The sequence below is a fragment of the Trichoplusia ni genome, chromosome 15, assembly GCF_003590095.1.
Source record: "Trichoplusia ni isolate ovarian cell line Hi5 chromosome 15, tn1, whole genome shotgun sequence".
NCBI lineage: Eukaryota > Metazoa > Arthropoda > Insecta > Lepidoptera > Noctuidae > Trichoplusia > Trichoplusia ni.
In genome coordinates this window covers 261,234-285,047 of record NC_039492.1, presented here as the reverse complement: position 1 = coordinate 285,047, position 23,814 = coordinate 261,234, and the positions used below count along the sequence as shown (strand labels likewise).

At 35.3% G+C, this 23,814-nt stretch overlaps 1 protein-coding gene across 3 annotated transcripts in view; it reads right to left on the bottom strand.

The window, feature by feature from the left end:
- LOC113501187 (zinc finger protein ush-like) overlaps positions 1 to 23,814 on the bottom strand; it is a 166,661-nt gene that overhangs the window by 18,116 nt on the left and 124,731 nt on the right. The gene's annotated exons all lie outside the window — the stretch shown is intronic.

Below are 23,814 nucleotides of genomic sequence, written 5' to 3'. Positions count from 1 at the left end.
GAAATTATACTTTAGGCTAACGTTTGTATGTTAAATCGAACTTGATTGAGTGTTGCAACATGTGTGAAATGATTATCTATTCTGTGTTGGATTACTGTATGAAGAATGCTTCTGCGTCTACCCGTAAACAGGGATAAGAAGATTCCAAAAAGTATTTAAGCAATTAGCTGTTAATTAAGTTTTTTTTTATAATTCGAGGCTATGAAACCCTCACTGCAGGGTACAGACTTCTTTTCATATTATAGGTCAAGTTTAAGCATTGATTACAACGCTAGCTCACTGTGGGTTGCCGAAATCAGATTTATTTTTTTCGACGTTTTCTTTCACCATTTCTCAGTAGTATCTTATAGCCTATATATATATCAAAGCCTATTTGCGTTGGGGATCAAACCTGCCCTTTCGTCTATTAGATACCATTAGTAAATTTCAAAAAATGCAGGACACATCGTTACTTCCAGTAACATGCTATATCCATCCTCTTCCCTATCTGTCAATATACTATGGCTAGTTTCCTTTTTTAATTACTTTTATATCTTCGTATAACCTGCCTTAAACTTGCCTTTACCAATCAGCTGATATCGGCCAAGCATGCACTAATATGGCACGAGACAATACAACAAATTTAATCTTAATTTATAATTAAAACACACTGGTAAGTACAATTAAGATAGCAAAACGTAAAATTACCATTTTATTGCAATATCAGAACAACGTTCTAGGCTTGTAGCTTATTTTCTTGAACTTATATGACTTTTAAATTAAATAGATATTAATTTAATTTGTAAATGTCAAACTGATCATTTATTTGATTGTATTTAATTACTGAACGATTTTATTCTGTTATTAATTATCGCTAAAATCTTAGTCGCTAATAGCTTGATAAAGGATGCATAAAAATGGAATTCTATTTTTGGGTATTGCCGACATAATTGTACCATCTATGTATGATATAATGAAAATAATAATACCAGCCTATATACCTACATCCCACTGCTGGATGTTTAATAAGACCTGGTTTATGTCAATCTGCTAGTGTTTTGCTGTAACCATCGCCAAAATGGTTTAATTTCGTTTTTTGTTCTCGGCTTTATAATTATCTTTTATGATCTCTTCCCTCAGTGCAATATACCAGAAAACGTTCAAATAAAAACGAAGTTCAAACGGAAACGTTCCATTCCGTAACAAAAGGAGCAAAACGCGAAAATTACTGATCGGAATCTTAACACAGCCCAATGTATCATAGCATGGTTATCTGTTATCCTGGTACAACGGATGAAAAATGTTGAGTAGCTAAGAGCGCAGTTTAAAATTTTATACGTCCGAGATCTGGGCGTATATCTCGATGCAGTGCACTTGCTACCAAAACTTTTACTTTGCGAACCAGTGTTGGTCGTGTCCGGGATCCGGTGGCCCGGGGAAAGGTGACAGTCCCGGGATGGTTGTGTTTTAGAAAATTATTTTAATGTTGCCGTTGGAGTAATTTCGATGCAAAATTGTTTTTTTTTTTAATTTTTAAGCACTGTGTATGTAATAATTCAAAGAAATTACAAAGCCACAACCACAGAAAAACTTTTACAATTATAGTAGAGCTTGTCAAAATAGATCTAGTTCAAAAAGTTTTATCCTACACATCAGTATCCGTGTTTTTTATAAGCACGGTTCGATATTATGATATTTCTTCTTTGGACAATCCCGGCCTCCAGTAGAATATCAGGACAGCACTACTCCAAGATACTGCGCCCTGATATATACGGACGCGATACCAACTTGTGAACGCGGATGCTTCAGATTCCGCCGAATTGTTCTGAATTTTAAAGTAAATAAGCTAGTTCCGTAGATAACGTTACAAGATACCAGATAGTTTGTTCAGATTAAGTTACATATTTGAGAGTTTGGAATAGTTGGAATTGGCGATATCGTTCATTCTTTATGTAATATAGTAGTAGTGTTTCGTTTCAGCCTGATGTTTTAAATACTTTTGTACTTTTTAGGGATAATATTCTTGATGTAAATTTATTTTGTGATTGTTGTTATTAAGATTTTATAGTACTGAATCATTTAATTAATAAAGTATGATCAATGCTTTTTAATCAATTAATTTTATTCCGTAAATGATTGTTGCTATGAAACCAACTTTGTTTAGCTTTTGCTTTGTGTGGTCATTTTAATTATATTATTGTGAGTCACTATATTAAATGTCTTTGTTATAAGATTTTCTAAATGTTGATTACAATTTAATCAATGGTATCACGCATTGTACTACCAGAACAGCATATGGAAATATACATATCTTTTACTTATAATCAAAAGTTTTTACTTCAAGTAGACCGTTTTCCTGGCCCTTTCTCTGGCTGTTCTCTGACTGACTCTAGGTGTTTGAATAAAAATAAAAACTAAGATCCTTTACTTTTTTTAATTAATTTACCTTTTTCTATTTCAATTCTTTATATAAATATCGATACACATTACTATCAACAGTAAATATGTGTACAAATGTTATTCACAAACGTGACTTGAATTTCCCTTATTCCTTAAGGCTAATAGAGACCATATCCCACTTTACGACTTGATAAACCAAAAGTTATTAGCTTAAAACTATTGCATGCATTAAAAGCTTCTTCATCAAACCGTAAATTGTACAGACATACGAATTTTATGAGTCATAGAGTGAAGCTTTAAATAAAGTTCAAACTGTCTTGTGGACGTTTAGGGCTGTGACTTGAAAGGGTTGTTAATTATTGTATTGGCTTCGGATTTAAAAAGTACCTTTTTGCCTCTAGTTGCAGGATCAAAATGCTTTTGTTTTTTTTGGATTCTACGACGCGACTATAGCCGAAGGAAAACATTTTATCTCAAACTAAAACATGCCAAAAAGAAAAGCGTGGTGATCAATACGATTAGCATGAAATCACCAACCCTCAATTGAGAATAGTGGTGATCAATACTCGATATTTTTTCTTCAATTATAGGCAAACCAAAAAGGTTCCATACGAGACCAAAAAACAATAAAACCTTATTGAAACAATGACTCAAACGACTCGAATGTTGTCAGAGCACAAAAACATTTGAACACATTGCAATAACAAATAAAGACGCGATAAATTACGGCTATCGTAAGCAAATAGAAATGTATCATCTTAATGGGCCTTGTCTTGTATTAAGATAACATCTAAATCACAATATCAGACTGTTTTGAACGTTAAAATTATATGTCTGACATTGAATATTGCCAATTTATTATAACGTTATTTTCGTAAATAGTGTAAACAATTTTAATTTGTCTAGTAAAGTTATGACGTCATTTGAGCTTGATTTTTTTTATGAAACTGTGTTAACCAAAGACCATGCAGACATACATTATAAAAAGAAACGGATTTTGTCCATAATTTTATTATTCTGTTGTTCGCATCTCTGAAAAGCCTTTGCATATACTTCTAACTGTCAATTGCTAGAACAATGTAGTAACAACGGTCTAACGGGTCTAACCTTTTTGGAGAAAACAAGTGAAGAAAATGAAAAGTGCAAACCATACAGTGAATAGGTGTGAACCCCAATGGAGATGGGTCCAACATCGCAGAATCTAAGACCAACAGCTTTAGAGATAAGAGAAAATTTAACATGATCGGTTAACAAATTTATGAGGCGCACCATTTTATAAAGTTCCAGTGTTCGGCCACTCCACACAATGGCCGAGGAAGTAACCTCTACTAACGGCGTCGTTACGCCCGCTAACGCCCGTTAACAGCCGTTAACGTACGTTATCAGCGATACAGGGCGGGCGGAAGATCACCTGAGGCTCGCCCGCCCGCCCTAATGCATCCGCACTTATTTATTCCCCTGTAACGAAGCCTGATATGTTTCCTGAGATGTGTATCTGTGGACCCTCGCCGGGTCACACTCTACTCCGGGATTTCGAAGTCCAGCAAAAGTCCGGAATATTGTTTTTCTGGATTTTAAATGTGCTGTAAATGTTTATTGCGACAGTTCCGGATGGTAAGCGTCTTCAATTAAATTTGATGTGTTGTGCATGTGGTCCGCGAGGGGTAAACCTTTAATTTTTTATGCTTAATAGGGTTGTACTGAATGTGATGAATATAAGCATAGTTATAAAAGAATGTAGCCTAAAATCGTCCAGAAAGCACATAGCACATCGATGATGGCCAATCTAACTGATTTTTGTTTTAATAGCTTTAGCTCAATTTTATTGTAACAAAACAATTGCTTATTTATAAATACAAAGCAAACATGAAATTACCTCAAGACATTTTTTACCATTTAACCCAAACCACCAAACTTAATACCATTCAAATTTTAAAAGTTAAATCCGTGTAGTTTCTATTATAATTCCACGTAGAACAAGATAGTCCACTATCAGGCCATTAGAGCGCACCTGAGTCGATATATATTCAATTAGAGCTGGGCGGGCGGCGATACCATCAGGGCGGGCGGATACTAACACCTTTTAATTTCGTGCTAACTGGAGGCTTTGTTGCTTTGAATTATGATGTGGTTGTAATGGAATTGTTAAGATTGTTTTTTTTGTTGTTTGTGTGATAGTGTTTTTGGTTAAATTTAAACTAATTGGATTTGAAAAGGTATATTTTAAGTAATATAGCTCAGAGATTCATTTTATTGTAGGTTGAGGCAAAATAAAATAATTATTTGCTGGGAATACCATTATTTTTAATAATTTTGATTGAAACTTACTTTCAAATGATACTTGTATTTTCTATAGCAACCGATAGTTACCACAAGACTTACTTATTTTGTTGTCAGATCAGATTTCAAGATAAACGTCCCAAACGTATTACAAAGTAGCCAGCACCGATGCATTGTGTACTTACCTGAAAAGAAAAAAACAAAACATTAATTTAAACATCCAAGAGAAACTAAAATACCTACCAATTAGCACAGCAATGAACACAGACATTAATAAAATTACAATAACGAACGCGAAGGAACCCAATTGTCATCACCTTTTGTATAAAAACAAAGAAAGTAAGAACAAATTGCAAGTCAAACGAGAATGCATTTACATCGAGGACGGACTACACTGGTATGAACCTGATCAGTTGTACTGAACTCGGTTCATGGTTTTAAATTAAGTCCATGCTGGCTTTATTTCGTAGTACACTGTATGCAGTTTCTTTACCCCAGTACCTAGTACCTAACTGAGGAAAACGCAGTTTATATTTTTATTATAAAATTGAAACTCGACGATTTAATACTTAAAACGTAACTGAACCTAAGTTCAATGTATTCAAAATTCTGATGACAAAAAAGCAACAACGCAATTCTAAAGTCACCTGTAAAATTAGAAACATTTTCTTCATTCACTAAACTCGATCACAGTTCTCTGAACTTAATTCACGAAAACTAAGTTTAAAAAGTTTGTGAAATTATCCTTTAACAGCATTAACATTAAGTGTTGATTAAGCAGAATTCTTATGTTAATTCCGATAACTGCGGTCTATCAAAGCTCGTTGTTTTACTGTAATAGCCTGCTCTGGTGTGTAATTAACAGCAAATTGACAGCTTCAGAATAAATTAATATAAGTAATGTTGTCCTTTTTTGTTCTGTTAATGTTTGTTTTTGATCTTAAGTGTTGTGCTGGATTGTAATTGGTGATTCTTGATGTGCGTATGGAAATAGTTTAAGAGGGTTGTTAGATGTCTTCGAAATAAGTTTTTTTTTGTAGGTTAGTTTTATTTAATTTGGTTTAATGAGGTTTAAATAGTTTCAGGATCGAAACTCTTTTCGTACCTTCGTCACCAGGCTAAATAAAATATTTTTGCTTAACACTTTTTCACTTGAGTCCTTGGGGTGAAATGTTGCATCGAATTCTGGGGTCACAGTTTCTTTGCTTTTAGCTATTTTTTTTTATTTACTGTCTAATGAGTATATTGTATGTGTGTCAGTCGTGTAATTAATTTTTAAATCGTATTCGAAAATCTTGCTTAAACCAGTTAAAGTTGCACAAATCAAGCGAATGTTTAATAAACTCTCCAAAAAATGGTTACTAAACTCAGAGAAAACTTTTAGTCAGAAAAAGCTAATATAGCTCCTAAAACTGCGACTAGATGTCGCTATTAAACTTAAAAGATATAAATATTACTTTACGATTTTCATAATTCAAGTTTGTTTGATAATAGCCCGGCTTTAATTAAGTTTGTTTTTAAGGCTTTTGTCAAAATCGTGACGTGAACGGCGTCTTGGCGATTAAAGGAATAATTTTCAATCGTTCCTTACCCAAAGTGCAAAATGAAACCAGCTGTCTGTCCGACCGTCTGTCTATCACGGGCATAGCCATGCCCGTGATAGACAGACGGACGGATATATCACGAACCGAAAAAAGGATAAAAATGTAAATATAGTTTAAGCACAGATTGATACGATAGTAAATTTTTCGCGTGACTAATTCTTTTAGCATTTTTTTTCAGCCATTTTATTTTTACGAAACCCTTAGTATTGAGAGTACGACTCGCACTTGACCGGTTTTATTTTTAATAATATTCAAGTATCAAGACGAAACCAATTGGATTTTATGGATGAATATTTAATGACTTAATTCAAGAATACTGGTTCATTGAATAGTCTAATATCCTGATATTTATGTTTAATATCCTTTTCTTAATATTATTTTGATTTTGCGATTTCGTAGTCCGGATGAAAGTCATGCCGTTTGTTACGCTTGTTATGGGTCCGTGTTTTGTTATTTGATTTTATTTTTTAATTATAGGAAGATTTCAGCAATAGATAACAAAATTAATGAGAATTATAAAATTTGAATTTTTGGCAAAGATGCTTTGATAAAAGGAAAGAAACGCTGCTTCAAATAAGTGTCTTGTCATCCAGTGTCATGATAATAAATCGGTTTATATGTCAAATATTATAGGTATGTATCTGAATCTGAAGATTTCAGTAAAATTTATGTAAATAAGCTACAGATTGATATTTAAAAAAATCTTAAATAAGTCTCTCTTCGATACTACCTATACTGACCATCACCATATTAAGTTCTCTTCAATCTTTGCTCTTTAACAAATCACATCTAAAAAACTCAATAAAATATGATTTCGCGAACACTGACATATAACAAACGCTGGTTTGTTATCGTCGCGATAAAAACACAACTAGGGGCATGACGTGTGGCGCTGGCAGAACAAACGTCGTTACTGCGTTACTAAATAAATCGTTAGCGGCGCGTGAGCGAACCTCGAGATACGGCACGTAACGCCACGGAGATTGGACTGGACCTAGATGTGACAGTAAACGTGGACGGACGAAACAGACTTGTATCAGTGAACCTTATGCCTGTCAAATGTAGCTATGGTAACATATGCCTTGTTTCATTAATCTTTTGACTGTCAAAAAGAGATATATTAACATTTGCATGTTAATTGAAGATAGTCACTGGTTTAGTAGACATTATTGCACGATATACGCTGTCAATTGATATGAATTTGGTTTTACAAAATTTCAAAACCAGTTAAAGTCTAGATTTCTTGAAATCATTAAAAGCTTTTGCAAGTTGTATGTTGCATTTCTCTTTCGAGATATAAACAAATCTATGTCAGCTAAGCAAAGCGTAGTTGTAGTCACTTCTAGAGTCACTTTACATCCGTGTTCAACCTAAAACCGTCTCGCTTTACCAAACAAACTAAAACTCGAAATTATTAGTGTTTTTCGTATTGTAGATTGTCTAACGTCCCTGTTCGTTCTGTGTACACTTGTTGACTTACGTTTTATATCTCGAATTTGTTTTAGAGCGCGCTCAAATATATTGGTGTGTGGTCTATTGAAATTTGAAGATGTCTTTAGTTTTGTATGGGGCAGTATAAGATGTTAACGTATTAGAGTTTGATTTTTACACTTTCTGTTGGGATTTTGTAGAAAAATGATACAAAGAAAGTAAAAGTAAAGGCATATTGGTCTAATGGTTAATAGCCCTGACTGCTGTACCGGAGGTCGTGGGTTCGATTCCTACCAAGGAGAAATGTTTGTGTGATGAGCATTATTTGTTCAGTGTCTAAGTCTAAAATATTTGTGAATTTAGAAATTCTCGAGAAAATGTATCAGTTATTATTAGCTTCGTTGGATACTAAGAACATGGTAGTGTGAAAGCTGTGGAAAATGATGACAACAGATTTCCTTGATTAGTAAGTAAATAGTTTCTGGGTCCTTAAGTCAAATGGATTGCGGACGACAACTCAACAGTTACTTACCTATCTTCAACAGTCCGAGCCACACATGGTTTAGGAAAAGGCTGTACCCAGTGAAAAGTGGACGAGACAAAGTTTCGCAGAAAAAAGGCAGCACAGGCAAAAAGGGTCAAAGGTGTTTAAAATGGCGGGAATGACGTCAGTAGTTAAAAACTTTTATCAATTGCAATATTCTTTCCTATCAGAAGCAAGTTAACTCAACTTGCTCAAAGTAAATGGTATCCAAAAAGAGAACCAGTACACCTAGCGCTATCTCTTAAGAATATAGAATGCAGTATCGTATGCCCCCGGGTACATTGCTGCGAAACATAATTACAATTAACATACAGAGATAAGAAAAGAAGCAATGTAGGTTGCGCTATCAAATAATATCATTTCTTGTTACAAGAGTAGTAAGAAACGATGCGTTTTACATTGTATTTGTATGTAAGTTTCCTTTATGCTGTTCAAGCAGGTTCAGTTTTACCGATTGTTGAAAGGAGGGTTATGGGTTTAAGTCTCGATTGTTCGAAGAAGTCGTGCCTAGTCAATGAGTTAACCGATTTTGCGAAATTTTCTGTTACGCTAAAAAGAAACGTTAAGACGCTAAAAAGTAAAGACAAACTCAAAATATTTATTTGCATGTTAAGGTTGTACAGTTCTTAAATACATATATCTATATAATTGGAGTTCAGCTTAACGGCCTTTTTCAGGCGTTACATAAATGTGAGGGCTTATACTCTACTTACTATAGTATAAAATGTAAATTTGGTAATTTAAGAAAAAATCGTATTAAATAAACAAGCTTTGAATTATGAAGGTTTTATGAGTTAAACCATCCGTCTGTGTATCGGTCAAAATGTACGTTATTTCCCACATGACCGGGATAGCAACTTCTGTAGAACCTTATGAACTAAGAAAGTAAGGAGACAAAAAAGAAATAGCTAGTTGTAACATAGAAAAGCTATTGGCAAGACAACTGAATCAGACCCAGTGACCATCAAGGAAGAATATGGACAAAAATAACATAAAATCACGCTACGAGCAAGTAAAACTGCAGGACGCAGATAGTATATTATAAATACATTTATCCCGCAGTGGGACACTCATTACCCAACAACTTAGTAGGAAACAAACTGCTCACAAAAGTAGGCATTGTGCAAGTATTAAGCCTAAATGCAATCGTCTAACACAAGTTCTAAAACCTTTGATATTCCGCTATCCACACATACAAACAGTCTACATCTCAGAACCGTATTACAAGAGCATTAGCATTCAATTTAGATTGCAAATAAACAGCACTTACGGCTCTTTGGATTACTGTTCGTAATTTGGTTTTTAAATCTGTTAATGTATTATAGACTTTGCTGCATTCGTTATTGGATATAGTTTTGTCTGTAACTTCCAATACATTGTTTTCCAATTGAGATGTGGCTTGGTGATGTTGGCTTTGATCAGTTACAAGTGCGTTTGATAATATTTTGTGAAAGTTTTCATTCTGATCTGGTAATTGAATCTTTGCTATTCAATTGATAACATTATATCTACTATTCAATTTAAATTCTCGAAGCGATATGGGCCTACATTGTGTAGTATTCAATTTCATATGTTCCGAAAGAATAAAATAAAAATAAAAGATAAAAAAAATATATTATTATAATATTCAATCTTAAAGTATAAAAATAACTTTAAATTACGTGTTAAGAGCCTTCACATATCGCTTTTGAAGAGTGAGCGGCTGGGGCGGGCTGATAGGACGCGATACCGGCTGGGCGAGCGCGATATCTCCCGCCCGCCCTACGACGCAAGACACTGCATCTGTTAGCCTTCACTCCTCATACTCTTATATTAAGTTATTATTAAAAGACATGTATAATGCTGAAGATAAATCGATCAATCAAAAATGATAAAAGAAATCGATCATATTGATAGAGTAGTTGATTCTAATTTGCTTATTTATTTTTATTAAAAATATGCTATTAAATAAACAAACGACAAACAACCTTTTATGTGAAAATGGTTTTGTGTTTCAGTAAATATAAGATTTTTTTTGCTTTTTTAATAATGGTTACCATTTATTAGCTTAATTATTAACAAAAAAGTCGTTATCAAAACTATGATTATACATTCATGCATGCATTATGCAAGTCTATATATCAATAGATTAATTTCTTTGCGAGCCTTTGAACATACTAAACCATCTCGAAACAACATACTAATAAACACATGCGAAACAATTTATAAACATAGAAAGTTGTAAACAGTTGAAGGAGCTGGGCGGGCTGATGGGCGACGATACCGGCTGGGCGCGCGCGATATCCCGCCCGCCCTGCGACGCAAGACACTGCATCTGTTAGACGCAGCCGTCCGTGCTAGGGGAGCCACACGGCGGGGCTACTGGGACTGTCCCGAATAGGAATTTGGGGCTACAAGTTTGTAATCCTAGGTTTGAAGACTGTGTAGTATGTTTTTGATCGTAATTAGACTTTATTTTATTTGAAAATGGTCATTATACATTCTAGTTGCTAATTCCCGTTTTGAGAAGAGGCTTTTACGGGTAGGAATAATATATTATACAATATCTATAGTTTAAATAGGAGACACAGGTATTAAGATGGGAATTCAAACGTGGTGTTTGTCCTGCAGATCGGAGGGACGGCAAAAAATATTAGTGAATGTAAAAATTGCAAGAACTGTCAATGTCATTAGAACACATAATTTATACATTATTAGCTTCATCTTATCAGGTCATGATAGTATTGTAAGTCGGTAGTATACATGTGTTCAATTGCCTCTAGATATTATTTACGAGTTGATAAGATATCCGTGTACAGGATGATAAATCAAAAAGTTGTACTCAATAATAAAATTCTACTGGATTGATAACTTAAGTAAACTATTCGTCATGTCACACTTTTTAGTCAATGTTACTGGCAAGTGACGTCACGACTTAATACTTTAATTCGCCTCATCTTAGCAGTTTATTATAATTCATTTATCGAACTCACAGTCAATTAAAAACAAATGAAATCTCATCTTTTCTAAAGCTGTAGCACATTATAAAGCACACACTGCTATGCAATTTCGCAAGATGTTATGCACATGTCCCGCGCCTCCCCTGCCCGTGGCAACCCTAAGGGGGAGAGGCGTCCGAGCGGGGAAGGCGACCCGTTATCGCCTCCGAACACCCGCCGTATCGCCGACGAACATTGTATCTCCCGGGTTTTGTGATTTTCTGCACTACTCTATGAATTTTGATAAAGATACCCGCTATTAGGTACCTTTACCTATGAGATTTTGAATTTGGTTTCGTTGGATGAGTTAAGATATTAGGGTAGTTAAGGTGAAAAAAGAAAGGGATATGGCGATGAATATTTTTATGTGCGTTTAAGTGAGACGTGTAAGAAAAATAATTGACCCACTAACTCACATTGTTTCAAGCGGAAAGTTTTAATTTTCACAAAGAAGTCATGAGTTAATTATGGAGATGCAAGCCAATAAAATTGCGAATTTTTACTTAATTGTTTTCTTCATGCCTATGTATAGGACTCATTTTATTTTATCAATACCATTCACTAATCTAACCAAAAACAAGCACGTAAAACTATAACACCAAAAACCGCATAAAACCGAACACCCGAATCAAGAACATTTATTTTAGTTTATTTTCGCGGCAGCCCTATTCGCGCGATATCGCGAGTGCAGCCGCGCGATAAGAGGCGACACCGCGCTATATGTCGCGCCGCCGGTCCGATTCACACAGATAATGTACACGCCGTAAACGGATCGGAGTCGTTTGAAAGAAATTGATATGGAGTGCAGGTTTTCAAGTCCGCTGGAGTTTATAGCTGATTGGTAGCCGCGTGGTTTATTGATGCCGGCGTTAGTAACGTTTTCGAACAGATTATAGTTGTTAATCACGTTAATTTAGTGTGGGAGTGTTGATAGAATTGGGCGAGATGAAAGTCGAGTCGTATGATAACAGTGTGAGAAGAATTTGTGATTTAAAATTTGTTCTACGATTCGTTTTGTATTGGTTGTGGTTCTATGCATTTTGGGAAAGTGATGACGTTTCTAGGTTTTACCTTACAAATTAATATGGTAGAATACATTTCTGCATCGTCATGTGAAGCCACTGGCTTGCTACTAACTTACTTAAAAACTTTTTTAACAGATCCCCTCTTGTTTTGACTGGTACTTTATAACTTGAGTTTTAATTTAGAATATATAGGTACTGTGTAGACCTACCCTGTATTTCAAAATGACCTCTAAACTCTTTGACACCAAACTTGCTTTCAGATGACTCCAAAACAGCATCAAGACACTTTAGAACATCATTCATCTCAACTTTATCATTACATATTTCTATCAGACGTTCCTTGTAAATAGTTTCCGATCGGAAAGCTTATTTAAATGTGGTTATTAATATAATAACCGAAGCAGTGGTCGGTTTACGACGCAGAGTGCACTGAGCGTTCGGAAGTAGATATTAAATCGTTTTATTAGTCGTCGCCGTCGCGTCGAGCGGCCTGTGCTAAGGGAATCTAGCGGGGGAGGTTGTGTTGCGAAACTAAACCAAGCTTCATAGGATGATGAGGAAGATTGTTAATTTGAGCTGGTCAGTCGCGGCTCATGAGACAGATAAGTGGTAGAAGAGTGGAGAGGCCTTTGCCTTGCAGTGGGACAGTCCAGGCTAGCAAGAAAAAAAGACAATTTAAGACATTAAAGCAAAATATCTTTGTGGTTTTCCGATCAACTGCTAATAAATAAAATCAAAAACACTGATTTAAAAACGTAGAATGATAATAAAGGCATTTTCTGCAGAAGATTAAAATTTTGTTAAGAGATTCTCACCACAGTTTTGATCATAGTAAAACTATTAAGTCACTAATCAATTGAAAACCGCATCTTAACGTCCAAAATTAGCCAACAAACTGATCAATCCAAAAACCATTTCAGCGAAGACTTCCCAATCTTCAGTAACTTGGGACAAGCGTCCAGCGTGGTGTGAAATATAGGCGAGTCGGGCGAGCGTTATCGGGCGCGCGCACGCCTCCTATCGGGCGCCGCCGATAACCGGCCGATCTATGTGCGTGATGCATGTGCTGCATGCCTTACTGGGGCCTCGGTAGCTGGTACTACCTACCGAACTGACTGGGGATCTTCGTGGAGTTTCAGATGGACTCATTTAGAAGGAAGTGTATAAGGGATTTTGAGGATGGTGGATGATAAGTGCTGTGAGAGCTGGTGCGATTTTTGTGATTCGGTCGATGATTTCATGGATACAACATGCTAGGATGAGATGGTTAAGTTTAAGTCAGTATAGGAGTGCGTGCTTTAGGTTTTCAAGCGACTTTAAAAAGAAAGAGGTTTTCAATTCGTATGATTTTTATGTTTGTTACCCCAATTTGGTCCATTTTGTCTTATTAAAATTTTAGCGAGTTTGTCTCAATAGTTTTATTCTAAGTGGATTTATTTAAAAAAAAATAAGTAAGGTTTCTTTTTCGTGTTTATCCTTTGACAGTAGAACAATTTACAATCGAATTCAAAGGAAATAATCTCCTATTTCAAATCCATGCTTTAGATAGACAACGATCTTAACCCCAACTATAACTTACCTAACTTAAAGACTAGATACCTTATCTCCAACTTGAAAATCGATATAGCATAATTGTCTTAACCCTGCAAAGCTCACGCAAACGCCATCGATTAATGCACTTACCTAATTTAACCCGTCGAACGCGTGCTAAACCCGGTCTAATGAGACGTGGTATCTACCGGTCGCTTCACTGCGCATGCTATCACTAAATTGTTCTCTAACAAGAGCTCTGTGGGGTTACCGCTTCTGTGATCCAGCTTCCGATTTAGTTAGCTGACAAAATTGTATGCTTGAGTGATGCTGCTGCAGGTGTATGGTATAGGTGTTGTGTAATGAGTAGGTGTTGTGTTTATATGTGATAGTCTTAACTACTCTGCTATTCTATATACTTAAATGGTATCAGCTTGAGTTTAGGTTCGGACAGCGTCAGACGGATTATGATGGATTACTGTTTTCGTTGTTGCTAATTTTGTCAAATTAAATTAAAAAAAAGTTAAATTAAATTCGAAAGTTATGTTATTTTTCTTTAGTCCAATTCAATTTAACAAAAGAAATGTTTAACAAGATCCAACAGACAAACTATGTCGATAGTTTTGTTGGACATTGCATCAGAATTAATGTTCATGTCATGTACCTGTTTATTAAATAAATAAATAATAATAATAAGAAATTGGGTGACAAATGAAGTGTCTAGCGCTAAATTTAAGATCACCTACTAATATAAAAGCTTTGTATTATATTTTCGACTTAGATACCTACTGTATTGTCTTCAAACAGCCCGACAATCGGCATTCCTATTTAAATGAACACTGAAAAATTAATAAACTCGGACCACCTATTTGCAAATCATCTTTTGAGCTAAAATATTCTCCATAGCTCATAAACCGGTACGCCGCTAAAGATGAAATCGAATGAATAAACAAACGCACTTCGGAGATTAAGATTGTAATCGCAATCGTATCGAATTACAGATAACATATAGATTTAGAATGGCGTACGTTCTAATTCGAAATATAAATTTAAATGCGAATTAAGTGTTGACTAGACGTATATTTATTTACGCTGTAATATGATCTGATCGTATCTCTAATATAACGGGATATTCTAGTTAAAAAACGATTGAAAGATCAAGATAAGATAAATGGGATATATTTTGATTGTAACTTTACAATATTTTTGTTTTCGCAAGATTTCTCATGAATTAAGTAGGCGAGTCTATTTTTTAATTTAGCATAAAAATGACAGCATAAAAGTAAATGTTCACTCATTGTTCTTACAATAAAAATATATGTTTATGATAGCTTCTACACAGCTGCTGACATTAACCATCCATTGTAAACAATACATACAAAAACCAACAATTTAAAATAAATAATTTTATTTATGATATATTCAGTAAGGGCATACGATATAAGGCCGCCCATTCACGACACAATAAACAGCTACCCACGACGCGACATTGTCGTGTCATTCGGCTAATATCGCGCGAGTGCCGCGTGTAATCGCGCGGCTGGATCGCGCGACGCGCGGCCACCCCGCGTTCTGATATCGCGATAACGGCCGCGCCTTACACCGGACCAATTGTTTTCATGTTCGCGTGGGAATATTTGTTTTATAATACAAGTGTTTACTTAAAACATAGGTAAAATGCTGAGTAAAAATATAAAAAAATTATAAATTGTAATTGCTATTAAAATCTCTAAATTCCGTATTTCTTACGTGTTTTTTTTAAGTGGTAAAATAAATCTTAAAATATACTGTAATCGTTAAAATAATTAAATTAATTACTGTCTCAAAAGTAGCTTATCGAACATTTAATTGAAAAAAATATCATTTTTAAAATTGTACTGTGTAACACACGGCCACTGCACAGAAAATTGCGGAACATAAACTAGAAAATATATCTTAATAACTGTACGCAAAGCTCATTTTCCCATGTGCATGTGTTAGGGAGTATGTAGGTTTTGGTGACTGAAGATTTGCCTGTTCCTAGAACCAAGGCCTCTTGCGACCTCGTGATAAACAAGTATTATATTATAGAAATATACTAAACGTGTATAAAATTAAGTACTATATTGTGAAAATGACGATCTAGGCAAGAGAAAGAGACTGAGAATCTATTCCCCGTGTTAGTAAATTTCCAGTCAATATAAACTTATATTTTTTTCATACCGCATTGTTGAGACTATCTAGTTTTGAATAAGTTATCTATCCAGATATAAATGCATTATTGAAACAGCCTGTATATAAAAATTTAAGCCTCTATCTGAGGCAAAAATAACACCCTATTCGACACCAAAACAAAAAAAAAGAACTTCAAAATCAAGAAAAAAAATTAAATGTAAACATTTTCCTATTTTTCCTTCAATTTACATTCAAACTATCGACACTACCAAGAAACATTTTAGAGATTTTATTTGGTCTGTTCGCTGTCCATTACTTGGTGTGAAGAGGCCGCGCTATAATGAGCGCAGATAGCGCGCAATGTACGTGGGCATCGCGATCGCGACAACAGGTGTCTAATGCACTAATGTCCATTGCGCGTTTTTCTTGTACGGGTGGATATGTATTTGCTGTTGTGTTGAAAGAAATGTCTTTTGAAGTGACTTGGGTTCTTATGTTAAGTTCAAATTCAAATTGTTTATTGCTCCATGTGTAGGTACAAGGTGTTATAAATACATTTAATAGGTATCAACATGACCCTAAGGGCACAGCAACTTAAGGAACATAATATATGTATGTATCAGTATATAACACAAAGATTTTGTCCAAAAAAGTTGGGATTCTTGTACGGGTAATTTAGTGTTAGGTTTTAAGAGACATTAAAAATATTAATTTTCTATAAAAAACAGGAACTTTCCAACAGAAGCGTTTTTTTTTCATTTATTTACGACAATTTAGCTTTAAAAAATACCTATTACGCGGAAAATAAGAAAATTAATGTAGATTTATCTCTCTTATAGTACAACACAGATATAGTCAGTATCCTAGGGTTATGCCCTTGAAATAAGTTTCTAATGCCAAAAGAAAACAAATGGTATCGCTGTTGATAACAACAACTTTCGAAGTTACTTACTCGAAGTTCTTTTATTGAAGAGTTCCATTGTATATATCAACAATCTTTGATACTGTATGATAAAAATAATCGATAGTTCAAAATCCAGATTTAAATAGTTTGATTGGTTTCAAGGTATTAAGGCTTACTCCTTGCTGGGAATAGCCATTGGATGGGTGAACATTTGTTAATATACTAAGATTCCTCTCTGCTAAAATATTAAAAAAGTACCTTTTAGCAGTGATATTATAAAATTTGTCATCTCTACAATTCTTTCAATCGAAAAACATTGTTAGTACCCAGGGATCGGGTTTTGGAAGTCAAATAGGCAGTCGATTTAAAGCCTATCTTTTCTGACTGCTTCTTTGCCAAATCTGTTATATTTAAGTCGGCTTCTAGTCTATCTTACAAGTGCCGCTGAGAATAGAGCAACTGTTTATTAACTGCTTCGTATCAGAGACAAATCAGTCACCGTAACATAAAAGAATTACCTACGATATAAAAGTTGAACTTTGATTGTCATAGGTTTTCTCAAACATTTATCAATACAAAATATTTTTACGAACATCCATACGTTGCATTAAACATTTCGATATAAGTGACAAACAAAAGCTCATTTCGCTAGTCGCGCGACGGTGGGGCCACGATCGCGCGATACTATATGACGAACGGGCGAGATATGCGCAGACGCATGCAGGGTGGCCACGCATCCACCACGTATCGCCTCACTATAAACTCTCCAATTTATTTTACCTTAACTTACTAGTGCTGGTCAATGTCAGATTTTTTTGACGAGATTGTCGATTTTTTTTTATTAAATTCGACTTGTAGTATTTCTTGATACGGAATGGCTTGTTAATTATTTAACAGTTATGTCTTAAAATAAGGCCAACGTTTTTTTTGTTCCCAAACATTCCTGCTACTACGTTTGATATGCTACTAATTACTTCGATATGTACGCCATAGATAGTAGGCCAAACATTTGGAACCCGCATGTTTCATCCAATTAACAAGATTTAATACAACATATTAAAGTATCTTTCATTCAATAATTAATTAACAACACTAAAAATTTTTGATTTAAAACAGCGACAAAAATTCGAAGGGCACCCAAAGACAATACACGCAAAGAATTTTTAATGTTGGCAACTTATTAACATTATACTGGCCACCCTATCGGAACAATGACGCGATAAACTCGCCGCAATATTTTAAAATCGATGTTTTTATGAATCGATAATTTGTTCGGTGCGTTTCGGCGCGACGTTTCGCGAGCCTATCGATTCTTATCTCGATGTCACAACGCTTTGTTTCGATTCGACCCCAACATCGTCCATGTTTCGCTTGAAATGTGTTTCTTGCTAACGTACGAAATGATACTATCTCAAGCAGCGCTGCCAAGCCACGTTTGCTGTTTCAAAATTTATATCAGTGCTAAGTTGAGTCTTCGTGCTTTGGGATAGAGGTCACGAGTTGTTTTCGGGTGTGTTTGTATAAGTTTGCGAGCGTGTATCTGTCCTCTTCATATGCATGCCAGGCTGTCTGGCTTCAGGTGTGTCCGATGGTTAATATTTGATACTTTCTTGTTCGGGAGAGGTCCCGAGAATGCGGTGTGCCGTCATTATGCTGGATGGTGTGGACGTTCGTTACGTTTCCAAGTTTTTTCCTACAAGTATGTCGGGTGTTAATTGATTTTTTGATTTTGTAGCCTAATGATGAGGCTGTGAAAGTGGAAAGTTTTGCTCCAAGATAATTTCCATTTCTGATTCGTAACCTTCAAAACGGTATGATTTATTTAAGACTGACATGATTTAAGAACAGTGCCGTCGGCTTTTGAATCTCTTAAGTCGAACAACATTCTTTCCGCAAATTCTTAACAGATCAAATATTCTAGCAATCTTTTCCAGAAATCGTTTTCGTCACGTGGGCGTCCAGTCAGAATAAATAAACCGCTATCTCCGATCGAGATACGCAAGATAAAATAGATTTCGAATAATTTATTCGAGACTAGATAGCGAATATAATACGGAGCGAATAAATAAAAATGGAGACAGATAGGTATCGGGTGGATGCCGAAATTGGTCGCGTTGTGCGGGCCTTCCGCGCTCGATAAGCACACAGCGCCTTATTAGGAATGTTTTAATGTTTCGAGAACTGATGGTGTCATTATCTTTGTGCGCTGTACGTTCAGATTGCTCGGACTCACGTGGGATAAACCAGTTAGGAAAGTTTTTGAAGGAGTTCTAAAGCAGATTTAAAGTTTTTTTGGCTAATGTCAAGCACACGCAGACGTGATAGTCCGAACGCGTGCTTTAGTAATAGTACGTGACCAATTCTTAATGTGGCTTCTAGTTTTCAATAATCGCACGTCTATATGTTAGACACAACGAAGAGTTGTCTTCCTACCACCATGAGTCACATCACATTTCTATAGCTACCAATCCTTTATTCCGTACCATTATTTTTCAACTGACTCCAAAAAAGGAAGAGGTCCTCAATACGTATGTTCTTCATTTTCGTGCCGATGTGTATGGTCTGGTACCAGCCTCGTCCAGACTCGACCCGGGACTATAGTCTGTGCCTTAACTATACTTACCATCGACCCAGTTGGATTTTAATGTCGGTTGTACGTTTTTGTTCTTAAAAATATTATTCAATAATCTCGATAAATAATTCCTATAAAGGGGGTTGATCATTCATACAACCTGATCCTAGAGATAACCAGCATCCGTTAAAAGGTTACCGAGTGTGTATGTGTGTGTGTGTGTGTGTGTTCGTGGGCGTATCGCGACAGGATCTTAATTTACAATGGCGTTCTTTACACAAAGTCTGCCGATGACAGATGTAGTGAGTGATTGAAGAATTGGGAATAAATAATATAATGATTTTGTTTTGGGTGGTTAAAGATTTTTGCAGGTTTGTTGGGAAAGGGTATCGCGGTCTTGGATCCCACCATGTGTAGGGTAGGCGAAGTAGGTCGAGTTTCAAGCTATGTTGAGGTTAGCTTCCAGCCTGATAAAATTTAAATGTCTGGAGTATTTTATTTAGCTAGAAGTAGACCTGAAAATCCTTTAGTAATCTTCACATATAGGATATTCGTCAGTGAATATGTATGTCAGTTTAAAGAACTCTAAAAAGTAGTCACTCAAAACCATTTAAATTCAAAGCAGCCTGGAAGCTCTTCGTGTCACAAACGAAGGCATTAATAGCACTAAACATTTAAGACACTACCAAAAAGCATATCATAGCCAGCGCAATATAACTCGACCGTCATTACAACAGGAGTATACCTTTACTGATAAAACCAACTTCCTGAAAAGAAATGCAAAAAACGCCCGACACCACCACACGGTTAACTAACGTTTAACAAAGATTAATGCCATCCGATATATCATTCGCGACACGGCGAGGTGCGCGAACTTTCAACGATAAACTTTTTAAAGACTCAACTTGCTAGCTTTTATATCGTCCTGAAAAATTGTGTATCTGAGGCCGTGCCCTGCGGCGGCGAGATAAAAGAAAAAATCGCCCGAACCGTATTTGTTAAAGTGGAGTAGATATTTGTCATGGGACGAAACTTTGGTAATTGCTCTCTGGATGGCTGATTGTGGGATCGCTGATATGGGGATGTTACTTATTGTGGTGCTATGAGCTGTTTGCTGCTCGGTTTGATGATGTGCATTTGCTTTTAGAATACTAATTGTAACGAGGCTTAGTAAATGTTCTTTATTTTGTTTAAAATTAAACGACTTTACATAATTTACATTATTATCATATGCTTAATCAGCTGCCATATAAATTCCGGTTCAAAATTACAGTGGCCCACTTTTCAAAGGGTCTTATCACGAAATCATTGTACCGCTTCACAATTTACAAAAAATGTAACAAAAACTATGGCCGTATTTACATCCGAAATGACACAATTAAATAAGCCTAAAAGCTCATCATATCTCCGCTCTGTGTCTCGACAGTGACTTTATTAAACTTTTTTTTTACCATTTTTTACCGTTCTGAGTACGTTCCGCGGATAAATTGTCGTGCGATAAGTCAGGCAGCTAAACGAGGTTAATACATTAAACGGAGTTTAAGCACAGTTGAGGTTAACTTGTTGGTGCCTTCGGGCGCGCCCTAGGTGATGGACTGGTGTTGCTGGAAAGAAATGCGAGTTGACACTCTTGGACAGTTTAGCTTTTAATGCAGCTGATTAGAGGAGCTATAAGAATTAATGTTTTGATGTATCGGGGAGTATTTTTGATTACCATCTGAATTTCAGGAATCGTAAATCGCATGACTAAAGTTACCAAGAGTTAGACTCAGCTAGCTATCCAAAGCATTAAGTTTTCATCGCTTCTTATTTAACAATCCTTTTATCACATTAAAACAAAAATCGGAATAAATCTTCTAAATGAAGGGATTAAGTACTTTTCTCCAATAAATCACTTTAATAAAAATTCAATAAAAAAATTGTCACAAGAGAAATCGTTGGAGTAGCAAAAAATCCTTTCGGCAGCTATCTAAAAATATGAAAATGTATGTAAAGCCGACCACCGATGTGGCGACAATAAATCGTGCGACATCGGTATCGGCGTCATTAGCGCCAGAAGTAATTGTTCAGATTTGTCTTGCGGTCGCCGTGGAGTGGGACGCTTTATCTGGGCTTGTGACAAGATGTGGGCTGGTGAGATTAGCGGGTTCACCGAGGGTACACTTTTAGTATTGTTCCAAGAATTAATACTTTTTTGGGAAATGTATATGAATAAAATGTTTTGGAATAACACTTGCTTGTCTTATTCAAGCTGTTTATAATATTATGAACGAGTTTGCTGGTGCATGAGGTTTTGAGAATATTAATAAATCATAAATTATTAAACCGATGAAAATGTGTTAAGGAAGCCTTGAATCCATATTTAACTCTTGTAACGTATTTGAATAAATATTTAATTACAGTAAAGCAAACCTTAGTGAATGTCAAAATATGGAAGAAGAAAATAGACAGGCAATGTGATTTTGAGCAGAGGAATTTCGCCAAGAGTTGCAGTTGGTATATCAATTCCTCTTAAAGTTTCTTCCACACGAAGCATTTAACGGACTTTTAAAATAAAAGCACAATCTCAATTAGTAGACGACGTAGTATCTGATGGTCAGGATTACCACGTTGGCTGGCTAGGCGACCATGTGGACGGCTGCTATCTAAGTGGTATATAATCAAGAGGAATTAACCACTTTTATCCGCGATACATTCCGCTTCGGCGGTTTTAGTGCAAAGAGTACAACTTTTACACTGCTGTGTAGAAATTTAGGGATTTACATAGAAGAATAAGATGAGGTAATGAATTAAGGAGGTCATGAGAAATTCTTCCAATGCCAGGACTTTGCTTTCCCATAATAAACGAAAACGTTTGTATTATGGATATTTAGATGTTTGTTCGTCTTTCACGCAAAAACCACTGAACGAATTTAGACGAAACTTGATACCCAGATGGTTTATAACCAAGACTTACACATAGAATAGTGTAATATAATTTTTATCCTGATTTTATGTTCCCGTGGTATCATTTTCGATTTCTAGCGGCTAGTTCACAAATAATTCCCGCTAAAGCGAACATGAACAAAATGTAGATACTCTTTCAAATAATACATGTGATATACAAAAAATACCGCAAAGACCCCATCAATTATCATCCGACAACCCCAAAAATTCACCTCCCACAATATTTTAAAGTACAATTCTTAAGTCGTACTTACGTGTTAATGTTTCCTGTCATACATCTTCTTTGGCCATACATTATTGTATGTACTAATGCGATACACAAGCAAGACTTACCTGAAAAGAGAAAATTTATTATAAGTACATTTGTATGGCAAGTTACAATTTATGGAGAAATAAATATGTGACAAGTATCAAATTGAAATCTATGAAAAATGTTTTCTTAAGTGAATTTTGGGTATTTGGTAGTATTATGTTAGAATCTTGCCGAACGCTTCTTGGTTGCCTCATTTGGTGTTGTACTTGAACGAATCAATCTTCTTATCGTTATCGAATTTAAAATGGAGAATAGGAAAATAATAATATGTTTTAGGCTGGATAGAAAAATGATTGTATAACATATATATAACATATATATATATATATATAACATATACAGAATTTAAAAAAATAATAATTCTGTTAACCTGACTTTTTAGAATCAAGAGGTAAACTTTTTTTCTTTATCAAAACTCAAAACAAATGCAATTTTCATGTCACCACTATAATAAATTAACCACTTATCCTAAATACAGTTATAAAGCAATCTAAAAGTGATCTAAAACACGTGTTACTTGCAAACATAGTATAATAACCAGGATATCGTTGAAATAAGTAGTTTCGAGTGTCGAGAGCGGTCGCACGCGTTGCCACTACATGCATCCTGTACCTCTACCAAACGATAATGCAAACAATTGTCGCTGTTGTATGAGAGGGACAGCGCTATGGACAATGTAGAGCGCCATCTCGTTCCCACATTGGCAAATGTCCTCTTTTAAAGTAACATAGTAAGTTTTCTACTCACCCACAATCCGTCGTAATTATTATATTTATGGGCTGATATTTAATAGTGTTTATCTATAATATCATATCTATTCGATAAGAGATTTAAAATACGTTTTATAAGTCAGGTTTTTTTTGAAGATGACGAAAATCCTGTTAATTATGGGACACGGTAATTATTTTTAATACTGTTTAAAGTAATACATGTTTTAATTAATGAATTTTGATAAATTGCGCTGATAAAGATTATGTTTATTTGAGTTGGTGAGAAGGTATTATAAGTCGTGAGTATTTATTAATAGCTGTACCCCTAGCACGAACATTTGTAAGTTTCGTATCGTTAACGTATCGAGTTGACGATACGATAACGGAATACAACTAAAGTAGGAAGCACGAAGCACTATCGTAATCGTATCGAAACCTCGATAC